The sequence below is a fragment of the Gracilinanus agilis genome, chromosome 4 (genome assembly GCF_016433145.1).
Source record: "Gracilinanus agilis isolate LMUSP501 chromosome 4, AgileGrace, whole genome shotgun sequence".
NCBI lineage: Eukaryota > Metazoa > Chordata > Mammalia > Didelphimorphia > Didelphidae > Gracilinanus > Gracilinanus agilis.
This window is the reverse complement of record NC_058133.1, coordinates 362,386,374-362,398,865: the sequence shown is the minus strand read 5'-3', so window position 1 is coordinate 362,398,865 and position 12,492 is coordinate 362,386,374. Positions and strand designations below refer to the sequence as shown.

The 12,492-nt window shown below is 35.5% G+C and overlaps 1 pseudogene; it reads left to right on the top strand.

The window, feature by feature from the left end:
* LOC123246565 overlaps positions 1 to 12,088 on the top strand; it is an 87,641-nt pseudogene extending 75,553 nt beyond the window's left edge.
* The last annotated feature ends 404 nt before the right edge of the window (positions 12,089 to 12,492 follow it).

Sequence of the window (12,492 nt, the reverse complement as noted above, 5' to 3'; positions counted from 1 at the left end):
TTTTATGATTTTCCTACTAGGACTGAAAAATTAGAGAAGTAATCTTGGTAGTTTATGAGACATCTAAAGGGGGTACTGAGTTGAATTTCCTATAGTTTTTCTTCTTTTTCTCTAAAACTTATGTGCTTGACAAAGTTTTACATAAAGATAAGTTATGCTTTTTCTTAGAAACTGAAATACGTCTTCCATTATAAGGCAATTGGGTAGCACAGTAGATAAGAGTATTGCACTTGGGGTCAAGAAGATCTGAGTTTAAATTCTACCTTAGACATCCTTGTTGGTTGCATGACATTGGGCAGGCTATTTACATACACTCTCTTTGGCTCAGTTTCCTCATTTTAAAAATGTGGGTAATTATGGTACCTTCTTCTCAGGATTGTTATGATGATAAAATGAGATATTTGTAAAGCACTCTGCAAACCTTAAGGCATTCTTTAAATGCTAGCAATTTTTATTCTCCTCAACATTTCATTAGTAAGCATTTATGTACCTACTATGTACTAGGCACTGTGTTAAGTGCTAGGGATAAGAAGCAAGGCAAAAGACTACTCTCAAGGAGCTCATAGTTGAATGAGGAGATGACATGTACAAATAAAATACATGCATGATGAATTGCAGATAATCACCTGAGGGAGGTCACTAGCATGAAGGAGACTTAGAAAAGGCTTCTTTTAGAAGGTGGGATTTCAACTAGAATTTGAAAGAACCTGGGGAAGCCAAGAGACAGAGATAAAGAGGGAGAAAACTCCAGATAAAAGAGAACCAGGGACAATGCCCAGGTCTGGAAGGTGGATGTTCTAGAATGAGGGAACAACAAAGAGGACAATGTCACTCAATTAAAGATTATGTTGGGGGACTAAAATAAAGTAAGACTGGAAATGAGGGGACCAGGTTCTGAAGGGCTTTGAACACCAAAAGATTTGGTGATACAGAGCTGCTAGAGTTTACTGAATAAGAACATGACATGGTCAGAGCTGCATTTTGGGAAGATTAATTTGATGGCTGAATTAAGAGAAGCTTGAGAAGTAGGGAGAGACTTGAGGCAGGAAGGACAACAAATAGACTAAGCACTGGTGATGAGGGCCCCACCAGGATGGTGACAGTTTCAGAGGAGAGAAGCAGGAGTATATAAGAAATCATGTGAAGGTGAGATTGACAGAATTTGGCAAGAGATTGGATATGGGGCTTGAGAGAGAATAAGGAGTTGAAGATGATACTAGGTTATGAGTCTGGGTGACTGGGAGGATGGTGCCACCATCAAAAATAATAGGGAGGTTTGACAGAAGAAAAACAACTGCTTGATCATATGGGTCAATGGGGATATGATTGGGGATGTAGACTCTAAAGGATCACCCTAGTGCAAATATGAATAATATGGAAATAGGTCTTGATCAAAGACATATGTAAAACCCAGTGGAATTGCTCATTGGCTATAGAAGGAGGGTGGAAGGGAGGGAGGGAAAGAACATGAATCATGTAACCATGGAAAAATATTCTAAATTAATTAATAATAATAAATGAACTTAAAAATAATAGGGAAGTTTAGAAGGGTGAGGAAGGGGTGTGGTGGGGGTGGAGAAGAGTTCAGTTTTGGACATGCCTGGAAACAGGCACGAGTAGAGCTTAATTCACTTTTTGTTGTTGTAAGCTGGGATCAGAATAGGATAAGCTGAAGGAGTTTGAAATACTGTAACTAGAGAAAAAAATGACTGACAGATACATACTCACATCCTGACATCATGCAGAAATCTATCATTAACTGATGAATGTACTTCTGTAGGATTGATAAAATGTGCCCTTTCCAAGAAAGAAAATTATTTGGGTTATTTGAAACTAAAACATCAACATATTTTAAAAGAAAGTATAGCATTTGCAATATCACATTTCATGTGAATGAAACCAAATGATTTGAAATCCTTAAGGTTTGAGAATTTTTCTCTGACAAACAGCTAATTATAGTGTAAAGAACACTAAAACTCAGGTGGCCTCGATTCTAATCCAAAATGACCCTCTTTTGCAATGCAATCTTGGACAAGCTACTTAAATTTTCTGGACCTCAAGTGTCCTAATCAGTAAATGAGTAGACTGGATTAGGTAACTCTTTTGTTCCCTTCTAGTTTTAATAGTCTATGATTCTATGACTTCAAAAAGCAAAACAAAGCAATTATTAGCCCTTAGCCAAGATTTTCAACTTAGTTTTAGTCATAGCTCATGACCTTAATGATTTTGAATAGTCTCAAATATCTTCAGTAATTTAGTCAGGGTCATGTAGATACAACTTTCTGCAGGTTTCCACTTATGGACTGATAAAATAACAACTGACATACTAAGTAAGATCCATTGTCAATCTGTCCCAGCAGTCTATGAATGTTTCATTCGTTCTTCTGACAAATGTTTAAGTACCTGTTGTATGCAGAATGTCATGCTAGGTTCAGGAGAAGGGAGAAAGTTTGGATAAAAATAAGATCATAGGTCTAGAACTCCTAAGGATCTCAAAGGTCATATCTATCCACTTCCTTCGCAAAAGTGAAGGATCCTTCACTGATGAGGAAACTCAGGACCAGGAGGGTTAAGTGACTTGCTCACAGTCCATAGGTAATAAGCATCCAGGGTGCAGTTAGAATGCAAACTCTGACTCCAAAGTTAGTGTGCTTTCCAAAGGATTATGTATTCAACACTAAACAATGAATGAATGAATGAATGAATGCAATAAACATGTATTATTAAAAAGCATGAGTTCAGCTTTGGAGATATAAATACAAAAACATAGATAATCCCTCTTTTAAAGAAACTCATATTCTGATGGAGAAGACTACATACATTGGGGAGGAGTGGCTTAGAATAGATATTTTGGTTCAGAAAATTACTGGGTTGGAAAATAAAATCATAGGAGAAGAGATTTTTAAAAATCTTTTTTATTTTTATTTTTTATCAATTACTTGTAATAACAAATTTCCATACAAGTTTCCCAAGTTATATAATCAAACTTATTTCCTTCCCTCCCTTTCTTTCCCCCTCCCACTGACAGCAGGTGATTTGAACTGGGTTATACATGTATTATCATTCAAAATATATTTCTATATTGTTTATTTCTGTAGGTGAGTAATCTTATAAAACCCACCCCAAAACATAAACCCAAATAAACAAATGAAAATTTGTATGCTTTTATCTACATTCTGAATCCAATAGTTCTTTCTCTGGAGATAGATAGCACTCTTTGCTATAAGAACCTTAGAATTGTCCTGGATCATTGTATTGCTGATAGTAGCTAAATCTATCACAACTGATCATTCTACAATATTGCTGTTACTGTGCACAATGTTTTACCAATAGGAAAGGTTTTGTATACAGGAGATGAAGTACATATCTGTTGTCTAAGGATCAACCTACTTAAGTTCCATGAGGTTCATGAAACAGGATTTACCACAGCATGAATATTTTAACTGTAGCAATCCTTGAAGACTCACTACTAAGAAGATGGGGTTGTGACCCTGAGTTGCTGATGGACTCAATCAAGTGATGAAAAAAATCATATTTGAAGTTCTACTATAGATTCGTTAAAAAAAATCTTTTTAAAGCTTTTTTACCTTTTTTTAATTTTTAATTTTTTTACCTTTAAACAATACTATGTCCTGTGGTAATATGTTCCTTAAATTTACTATCAAGTATATAAAGCAGTGTTTCCTCTCATTTTCCTAAATTTGTCCTTTTTTTCTCATATTTTGAGAGGCCTCGCTAATCTTGGTAAAGTAATATTTGGCAAAAAAATCTGTGTTCCCGTGCTCTTTTTGACTTTCTAGTTATAATTTTAATAACTTTGATCACATTTTTCCTTCTAGATTCATCTTTCTAGGCTAAAGAATCCCTATCCTCTTAGTCTTATAGTCAAACAATAGATCTTCTACCTTTTTGATCATTTTAGAGGCTATTTGTGAATGATGAACCATTATGGTAGCTTACAAAATAATAGTTCACATTTATTAAGGGTTTTAAAGTTTACAAAGTAGTGATAATTCTTGAAATTTCCAACATTTTCCATATCAATTGATCACCTCTAAAATCACCATTATTTTGTAATATTTAGATTTATATAGCATTTTATACATCTTAAAAACAACTAGAGAGGCAAGGCATAGTAGAAAGAATGCTAAACTTGAACTCAAAAGGTCTGCGTTCAAGTGACAGTCTTACTGCCCATTAATATGTGGCCTTAGTATCATTTTTCAGAACCCTGATTTCCTTATCAGTATAATTGACACACTGGGATATAAGTCAGAGGCACTAGATTAAAAATTTAGGACTTACTCTTAACTGTCTCTGTGATCTTGGGCAAGAATTTCAAATGTGTGGGTCTCAGCTTCATCATAGGCAAAATGATGAGATTATATTAGGAAATAATCTCTGAGGTCTCCTTCTTGCTAAAAATGTACAATTATAGTCATAATGCTTATTTCATAGGGTTTTAAGACTCAATAAAAAATCTTTTCCCTATATGTACAAATTATTTTATAACTATAAAGGCATACATATATAAAAGCTATCATCATTACACATAAAACTTACTTCAACTATTAGTATCCAAATATTCCACAGAACAATTTTATTTAGATGTCAGAAGAACTTGAAAGCAGGTACCTGGTAACCATGATGATTACTTGGGTGATAAATTCCTCAAAAATCCTTTCATTCAATAAATTTATTATAGGTTTGCTATGCTAAGGAGGGGGAGAGGGCAGAATCACAAAATTTTGATAAGGCATTGTCCCTTGCCCAGTAGAGCTTATGGTGTAGGAGTCATATAAAACATAAAGAACTAACTACAATACACAGTTATATAACAAGATAAGTAAATTAAAGATACCAAATTAGTGATACCCAAAATAATCAGAAAGGAAGTAAAAAAAACAAAAACAGAGGGGCAGCTGGATGGCTCAGTGGATTGAGAACCAGGCCTAGAGACAGGAGGTCCTAGATTCAAATCTGGCCTCAGACACTTCCCAGCCACGTGACCCTGGGCAAGTCACTTGACCCCCATTGCCTACCCTTACCACTCTTCAGCCTTGGTATTGTTTAGTGTTGATGGAAGGTAAGTATTTAAAACAACAACAACAACAACAACAACAACAAAAACTCCACCTTTCTGGGATTAAGGAAACATAAGTTTTAGTCTTCCATAGATTAAAACAAACAAATAAACAATCAACAAAACAAAAAAACAAAAACCTTAGCTTCTGCCTTTGAATCAATACTATCTCCCAAGGCAGAAAAACATCTTCAATAATTGGGAAACATTTATTAAGCACCTAATATATGTCCGGCATGTGTTAAGAATTGGGGATACAAAAAGGGGTCCCTGAACTTGAGCTCACAATTTAATGAAAGAAAACAAATATATACAAGCAAATTACATACAGGATAATAATGTAAGGGTGAAAAAGGGGTTTTATGGGTTCAATATATTAAAGATGGTCACCAGAGGATTGAACTATTATCAATCCTCAATTAAGAATAATCTCAAGTCAAAATTGACTTTTATGGAAGTTTATTTACAAGAGAGGAAGAAAATAAGAATCTATCTCACTAATTAATCCAGGTAGATCTTAACCCTCAGCCGAGGGTTAAAGGACCTGAGGCCTGGAGGTGAATGGAGCAAACTTCATTCACAGAGTCTATAAAAGGAAGTTTCTTAATAGAAGTTCAGGAAGATTCAATCTTTAAACTCACCACGTAGAACAGTCTCGGTCACGAACCAGCAAAGCTCCCTCAGGTCCCCTTCACAAAATCAGAAGCCTCACTCACTCCACTCCCTCTTTTATAGGGGTCTCCTATGCGTCACTTCCAGTGCCTTCCCCTAGCCTGTGTAGGGGGTGGTGTCTCAATTCTGATTTGTTACTCACTCTAGTACACATGGGTTATGAACTTCCCAGAACTGGAAGGTGCTCTCACCTTTGGTGATTAAATCTAAAGATGGGCAGTGTAGAATTAATCTAATTATCACAATAAGTAGCAATTAATTTCCATGTATCTTCATTTCCCCAACTGTAAAATGAAGGAATTAGACAAAATAACCTCTAAAGTCCTTCAGTCTTAGAATTTGTTGGTTCTTATTTGTGCCTAGCTATAAGAATAGGACTAAGGTAAGTAGGTAGTCTCCTAAGAAACAACTTGGGGTACAAAGAAAGAATACGACAAAGGATATTTTAAAATACTTAATTTTTATAAACAAATCTATTTCAATCATATAAATCTGTCATAAATGGCAAACAAGATATTTATTTTGTGCTAAACCAAGTCATGTTCATTGAAGTCTGAGCAGTAAAGCATGGTCATGAATTTTCAAATGCAGGGAGCACAATTTTCTTTTTTTTTAATTTCTAATCTTTGGCACAGCAGATAAAATGCCAAGCCTAGAACTGGGAAGACCTGAGTTCAAATGTGACCTTAGATATTTACTAGCTGTGTAATAATGACCAAGTCATTTAACCTCTACCAGTATCAGTTTCCTCAAATTTAAATGAATATAATAATAGCTTCCAATTCATAGGGTTGTTGTGAAGATTCAATGAGATAAAGTACTTAGCATAGTTCCCCTTAATGAACAACTACTGGCAGGTCATTATTCAGCCCTTTCCTGGGAATGATCTAAGCAACAAACTCTTGGCTGTACCCTATTTCCAGTATCCATAGACTTGTCTGCCCCTCTAAATCTACCTGAGCTATAAAAATGATTCACTATCATTCATTTTCTTGGATTTTTAAATAAGGGCTTGGTATGTTTCCTAAATCTTTGTGGAAAAGCTGCAGGGGAAAGCTGGACTATATTGCTTCCATCTCCTCTACCATCTTGGCTGGTCTTCATTAGATATTTTCAATTTTCTTCTGTTTTTTGTCCTACTTATATTTTCAACTTTATGTGCCCTTCTAACATGGCTTTACTTAGTTGTCTCTTACTGAGCTTTCTTTAATCTAGTTTTACCCTTCACTGTACCTTTTGCTTTATGTAATAATAATGCTCATTTCAATATAATGATAATAGCTAATATTTATACAGTGCTTACCATGGGCCCAGCATTGTACTAAGCACTTTACAAATATTATCTCATTTAATACTCAAAAACAACCTTGTAGCTCTTCCTTTCTTCCTTCCTTAAAAAACCTTTAACTTCTGCTTTAGAATCAATACTATGTTCCAAGGCAGAAAAACAGTAAGGGCTAGGCAATAGGGATTAAGAGACATGCCCAGATTCAAACCCGGCCTCAGCCACTTCCCAGCTGTGTGACCCTGGGCAGGTCACTTGACCCCCGTTGCCCACCCTTACCACTCTTCCACCTATGAGACAATACATCAAAGTACAAGGGTTTATAAAAAAAAAAGAGAGAGAGAGAGAGACATGCCCAGGGATTAAGAAATATTCTTTGTACTCCAAGTTGTTTCTTATGAAATTTCTGAGGCCACATTTGAATGCAGGACCTCTTGTTTCTAGGCCTGGCTCTTAATCCATTGAGCCACCTTGCTGCCCCTAGTGTTGCCTTTCCTAACTGTTAAGGCAGCTCTGTTCTTCTTATGGCATTAGATTTACATTCATTAAAATTTCTGTGTTACTATATTGTAATCTATGTTACACTATATCATAGTCTATATCTAAATCCTTTCTCCTTTCCATTAATATTTTTCATTATCAAAACCTCGTATGAATAGAACAGAATTGGATTGTTTCAAGTTTTATTTTTTGATAATTTTTGTTCTTTGACTAGGTACTTATTTTGACCTTGGTGGTTTGTACAGGGAAAGCTGATTCAGGAATGACTCTCATATCCATAACAAGTTGTTTCATGTCTAAAGATAATCAACTTCATTTTTTGTGATGTTATCTGATGTCCAACACCTAATTATTTTCTCAAGTATTCATGGTCTAATAATGATGATGATGATGATAGCTATCACATATAAAGCTTTAAGGTTTGCAAAGTACTTTACAAATATGATCTCATTTTATGCTCATAACTCATAGATAAGCGCTATTGTCATTCTTATTTTGCACATGAGGAATTGAAATCATGAAACTTCTGGGTAGTCTACAAGTCTCTGGCCATTTTCATTCCTTATTCAAGTTTTCCAATATATTTCTTGCCATTCTCACATATTTTCACTTTTACTTTGAAGTCATATTTCAAAATATGTTAAATGAATTAAGATGAGCTTATTGAGTTTTATAGAATTTCCCTATCTCTTCAATGGACATTAGTGCATAAAACTTCAGTATTTTCACAATGATCTTTTTGTAAGTACTTATAATGAGCAATGAAATATATAAGATGTCCATATTGCAGGTGATGATGTTTTAGAATGCTTTGGAAGAATTAACAATAGAACCAATTTTACATTTGTATCTAGGATTAAGGAGCAAAGAAAAGAATATGATATAAAATGATATAATTTGTTATATATAAAAGAAATGAAATCTGCAGGCATTTTCCTTCCAATAAATTAACATATTAAAAAGTAAAGTGATTTTAAATAAGTTTCTATAGTATCTACAACAAAACTGCTATTGATATCTACAGTAGTCAAAATAATGAAACTATTATCATATTCTTCCAAATTTTTAGTCACCTTTATTTACAATGAAGGATATCTTTCAAACACTAGTCTGTCATTAAAAAAATTATACTCTATATGCCTAAACTGAATGCAAGAAGATCTCACTAGTAGATCTGACTCAAAAGTTTTTTGTGAGTCATTAATGATAAAAATAATTTTATTCTTAATTTTTAGTTTAAATCTACTTTAATGACTTGCTTAAACTAGCAATTAGAACTTCAGATGGAAAATTGGGAGACTGTATAGCATAATCAATTGAAACATATAACTTTTCATCACTGGTAAACAAGTCTTTTAAAAATTTTCACTTTTAATTTGATAACCAAAAATTTTATTTTTTCTGAAAAGTCACTCCAAATAATGGAAAGAGAAGAATTAAAACTATATAACAAAATAGCTACCAGTCTTTCCTAAAAGCATTCCATTATCTCCTTTACAGTGTAGCTTGGCAACAAAGCCCAATTCAAACCTTAAAAACCTGCATTTTTATGAACAAATTCAGAGTGGAAATATATTTTGCTTTAGTGTAATATATTCCAAGGGCAATTGACTAAGTTTTATTTGATATATTCTGATAATCTATTATAAACAAATGGAACATTTAAAAATGCATAGTGATATGAAAGAGTAATGATTAGAAAGCATAAAATTGTAAATGAAATATGATATGTCTCCTGGTATGTAACTATGATTTACCCCCAATAATCACTACAACATATGTCCTTAGGGAACAAAGGAAAGGAAAGTGAAAAAGTACAAAGGTGGGGGAAGGGATGGAAGATATTTTCTGTTATAATCTGTGTGGTCTTTCATTGTACTACTCTTTAAACAAAAAAAGGTCTTTGCAAGGGCAATTCATGCTACAAATGTCCTCTTAAACTCCTAACTATAGTATAATGTGTTTGTACAGTAGATGATTACAGCAGACAAGACTGTGAACACATGTGATTTGCTGAATGATCCAATTCTGCTTCCTTTTATAGATAAAGAATGCATTTAAGTCAACATTATGAGAGAGTGTAGTCACTCACTAGAAGGTTCGTTCAAACACAGAATTGACACTTTATTTTCACATATTAAGAGTATAATGTTATACATATAAATAGTGTATTAGATTGTTTATCCAAGTCTCTATTCTCTGTCCAGGCAACAAAATGGATTAATACTTCTCATCACAAAGTTCACAAAAATCACAATAAAGTGAATTAAAAACACATACACACAACCCACAAAAAGATAGCAAAAATTCCAATTAAGAAAAACTAACGTTTTAATGTAAGAGAACGAAAATATTTTTTATGCCCTACTATTAGCTAGATAAGAGTGCAGATCTCTTGAAAGCAAGATGCATATATTCCAGGAACCACAAAATCCCTAGGTGAGATTTTGTCCTCTCTGACCTGCTGTATCAAAGCCCATAGGAATTACTCTAGTTAGAAATAATCCCTAAGCATGTTTTTCCTAAGGGGGTGAAAATATAGCTATATCTCAGGCATTATAATTTCTCTTTTAATAACAGTAAAAATAAAACTTAACAACCTTTAAATTTAAAGGTGCCATGTACTTTCATTTTAACTGGAGAATAATAGAATATGAATATACCAGACATATCACTTACCAAGAGTTGAAAAAAAAAACAATCTGTATTCATCATTTTGTTTTCTTAGACTGTACAAATACTTAACTGATAATGGATATGTTTAAATTAAACTTATTATAGTTTACCAGATAAGAAACTGACCTCTAATCTTTGAATTTTAAAAAGAATCCTCAGATTCTCTCTTAAAAATTTTTCTCTTTTCCTTATTCCAAAAGGTTGAGTATACTTAGGTCACAAGGCTTATTTAAAACTTTTCTCCTCAAATGCAGAGAAAAGATCTTAACTTACTTTGAAAGACAGCAACCTGAAACATTTCTCAGTGCATTCCTATATATTTGTGATTGTTATTAAATTTTGTTATCTATGAAGAATTTCAAAGTTTACTATGTGGTTATATTCTAGAAAGTATTGGTGCTTTGGCCATTGACAATACACAGACAATACCCCTTTAGAAGTACACTTTGTTGAGTTTTGAGTCTGATTTCAGAGTGCCTCCATTGCTGATGGTCATAACAACAGAAGATCACCCACATAGCCACTACCTAAGTGCCTAGACATTCTGAGGATACTGCTTTATAGCTATTGCTGATTCCTTTACTTTTATAAATTTCTTCTGTCCTATTCAGGGTCAATGACTTCTCTCAGAGAGGGTTGTATATACCAAGTACCACCTCTTAGCAAAAGGTTTTTTGGTGCCCCTAGACCCATTATGGTGAACCTATGGCACATGTGCCCAAAAGGGCACAAAGAGCCCTCTCTGTGGGCACACCTGTAGTCTCCAGTCAGAGTTTGTTACTAGAAAGCCAGAGGGACACTGGGCAGAGCTATTCCCCATCCCCTCTCTGTGTACCTGAGGACATCCTCACTTCCCTTGCACCTCTAACCAGCAGCCCAATGGAAACACTTCCTCCCTCACCTGTCTGAGGTAAGGAGGGACTGAGGAGGGGGCAGGCAGGGCACTTGGTCTGGGAGGTGTAGTGAGGGCAGGGCCTAGCACTCTGTGTGATAATTAGATTAAGTCTACACTGCCCATCTTTAGATTTAATCACCAAAGGTGAGAACATCTCCAATTCTGGGAGGTCCCTAACCCAGGTGTCTTAGGGTGGATGACAAATCAGAATCAACTGACTTTCCCCCTAGGTGTCCTAAGAGAAGCGTCTGTTGTGATTGGACAGGCAAACTAGGGAAGGCACAGAAAGTGATGCATAAGTGACCCCTTTAAAAGAGGGAGTTGAGTGAGTGAGAAGAGCTTCTGGTGAAGAGGGCTGCTGATGAAGGACCTCTTCTGGTCCGTGGAGGAGTAATGGCTGGAACGCTGAGAACTTGGTGAGACTGGTTTCTTCTTTAGAAGTCTACATGGTGAGTTTAAAGACTGAATCTTCCTGAACTTCTCTTAAGGAACTTCCCTTTAATAGACTCTGTGAATGAAGCTTTGCTTCATTCACCTCCAGGCCTCTGGCCCTCTGACTCTCAGCTGAGGGTTAATTAGATTTATGCTCATAAGTCTACTGGTGGCAAGGCCCCTCGCAAGCAGCTGGCTACTAAGGCTGCTCGTAAGAGCACTCCGGCCACCGGTGGCGTGAAGAAGCCTCACCGCTATTGCCCCGGCACGGTGGCGCTTCGAGAGATCCGGCGTTACCAGAAGTCCACCAAGTTGCTGATCGGCAAACTGCCATTCCAGCGGCTGGTCCGCAAGATTGCGCAGGACTTTAAGACAGACCTGCGCTTCCAGAGCTCGGCCGTGATGGCCCTGCAGGATAGCGAGCAAAGCCTATCTGGTCAGGCTCTTTGAGGACACAAATCTCTGTGCCATCCAAGCCAAGCATGTGACCATCATGCCCAAGGATATTCAGCTGGCTCACCGCATCCGCGGAGAGAGGGTGTAAAGTCCTGATACTAAGTAATTTACCTACTATGTTAGATTCTTATTTCCTTATTTCCTCTCTCTCTTCTCAATTATAAATAAACATTCATAAAGTCAATTTTGACTTCAGATTATTTTTAATTGAGGATTGATAATTATTCAATCCTCTGGTGACCATCTTTTAATTTATTCAACCAAAAAACCCTCCCCCCCCCCATTTGTCTCTAAAAGGTTTGCCATTAGTGCCCTAGGTAATATTCTCTTGCTCTTCAAATTGCCTCTTTCATTTTTATATTCTCCTCTGTCCAGTTCTGAAGTAAAATGGAAGCTTCTTAAAAGCAAGAACTATTTAATTTTTATATTTATGAGCCTAAGCTCCTAGCATAGTGCCTCATACAAAGCAGTTCACTTAATAAATATTGTTGC